Consider the following 2500-nt stretch of genomic DNA (forward strand, 5'->3'; position numbering starts at 1 on the left):
ACTATAACCTAAGTTACGCTGCACCTTAACCCAAGTTACGCTGCACCTTAACCCAAGTTACGCTGCACCTTAACCCAAGTTACGCTGCACCTTAACCCAAGTTACGCTGCACCTTAACCCAAGTTACGCTGCACCTTAACCCAAGTTACGCTGCACCTTAACCCAAGTTACGCTGCACCTTAACCCAAGTTACGCTGCACCTTAACCCAAGTTACGCTGCACCTTAACCCAAGTTACGCTGCACCTTAACCCAAGTTACGCTGCACCTTAACCCAAGTTACGCTGCACCTTAACCCAAGTTACGCTGCACCTTAACCCAAGTTACGCTGCACCTTAACCCAAGTTACGCTGCACCTTAACCCAAGTTACGCTGCACCTTAACCCAAGTTACGCTGCACCTTAACCCAAGTTACGCTGCACCTTAACCCAAGTTACGCTGCACCTTAACCCAAGTTACGCTGCACCTTAACCCAAGTTACGCTGCACCTTAACCCAAGTTACGCTGCACCTTAACCCAAGTTACGCTGCACCTTAACCCAAGTTACGCTGCACCTTAACCCAAGTTACGCTGCACCTTAACCCAAGTTACGCTGCACCTTAACCCAAGTTACGCTGCACCTTAACCCAAGTTACGCTGCACCTTAACCTAACTTACGCTGCACCTTAACCTAACTTACGCTGCACCTTAACCTAACTTACGCTGCACCTTAACCTAACTTACGCTGCACCTTAACCTAACTTACGCTGCACCTTAACCTAACTTACGCTGCACCTTAACCTAACTTACACTGCACCTTAACTGTCACATGTAACGTCACAGGAATGTAGCTTTGCCTAACAGCAACCCTCTGAACATAGTTCACTGCTTGGATCCTCTGGTGTCATGTGTATTTCTTGATGCCATGGTGCGTACCCTCACATAAAGGTCTTTCGAGTGTTGCGTACTTTCTACACAGTCCCGCTAACCACTGGAAGGGTGTACCGCTACAGAACGAATATCGCCCTCCCCTCCTGCCCTTCCAAGCTGGTCGGTCAGGCGTTTGTTTGTGAAATGAGCCTTGCAGCTGTTCAGTTGCATTCGGTTGTCGATGCAGTCAGTGTACGTTGTGGTACGGCCTGTGTGGACTGTCCGCTGATGTACGCGTAACCCACACTGATCATCCGTCGTTACGTACTGAGTGACATAATGTGGCACATGCTTGACCGTACACCGGCTGCGCCCTACAATGGCGAATCATAAGGGCCATATGTTGTGCACGATGCTACTTGTCTCGTCTCCCCATTACAGCGAGATTGCACTGTTGTACGCCGTACAGACATGTGGTAGGTAGGTACGGACGAAAGTATTGCATGTTGGCCCCCCCCCCCCCCCCTCCTCCCTCTGCCGGGAATCAGCGTGAGCCGTCTGTTGATGTAGCGACGAGGGTTTTCCTATTTAATCGTATTGCCCCACACAACATGATAGCACGGTGGACCGCGTTCCACATCTGCGACATGCTACAGAGGCCGGTTGACAGTCGACCGCGCAAGGGACATTGCACACGTGCGCGGACCATCTTCCACGTGTTCTCTCGTGTACATGCCGCAGTGTGTATGTGGGCTGATGTAGCGTGTCGTGACACATAACATGCAGGCATGCCAGAATCGTAGATTTCGCAAATGTAGATTGACGTATACGTTTGCTGCCAAAGATCCGCAAATGAACTGGAAATCAGTTGTTGAGCGGTTGTTCGCGCTGCAGGTGCATCGGTGATAGCGACGATCGGTACATCTATGAACCGGTTGTTTCGGCGGTACCCGCCATGCCCCCGAACCTGAGTTGGCCATGTGGGTATGAAGCGATACGAGGCTGTGGCTTGGCGGGACAGTCCCCGGCCGGTGAGGGGGGGCCGCCCGGCGTGCTGGCCGCGCGCTGCGTGAGCGCACGCACTACAGCCGGCTGGTGGGGGGCGCCCAGTGGCAGGAGCGCCGGCCGACGGGCCCGGCTGGCGTCCCAGCTATGCGCCGGCGCACCCTGCGCGCGGCGCCAGGCGGCCAAAGTGGGTTCTGCCGAGCCCGGTGCGAAGCGCGGTGGACATCTGCAGTGTGCTGGTCCGATTGCGGACTGTGTGCGTTGAGGATGCGCCGCCGCCCGGCACTCGGCGTCGCGACGCCGTCTGCTGCTCGGTCGCCCCCAGCGGTTCTCGCAGGTGGTTTGTATCGCAGCTCTGCGGACGTGTTGGCGCGTGCGCTGTGCTGGGAGAGTTCGCTTCTGCACCCAAGTGGGGCTTTGCCCTTCTGTGGCGCTGGCGTTGGAGCTGCCGGTCACCGTAGGTGGCGCGTGTTGTTTCCCGCCGGCAATGCCACGACAGCACGCTCCCGGGCCTCTGTCGGCAGCGGCAAGCTCAGTTGGGAGCACGGGTGTTCGCACTGAAAGCGTCTACTCGCCCATCTCCGGGCGATTGCGCCTCTCTCGAACCCGACCAAGTACTTAGGACGGCGCTGCGCGCCGCCGGGACCT

This window comes from Schistocerca gregaria, unplaced genomic scaffold (assembly GCF_023897955.1).
Source record: "Schistocerca gregaria isolate iqSchGreg1 unplaced genomic scaffold, iqSchGreg1.2 ptg001015l, whole genome shotgun sequence".
Lineage (NCBI taxonomy): Eukaryota > Metazoa > Arthropoda > Insecta > Orthoptera > Acrididae > Schistocerca > Schistocerca gregaria.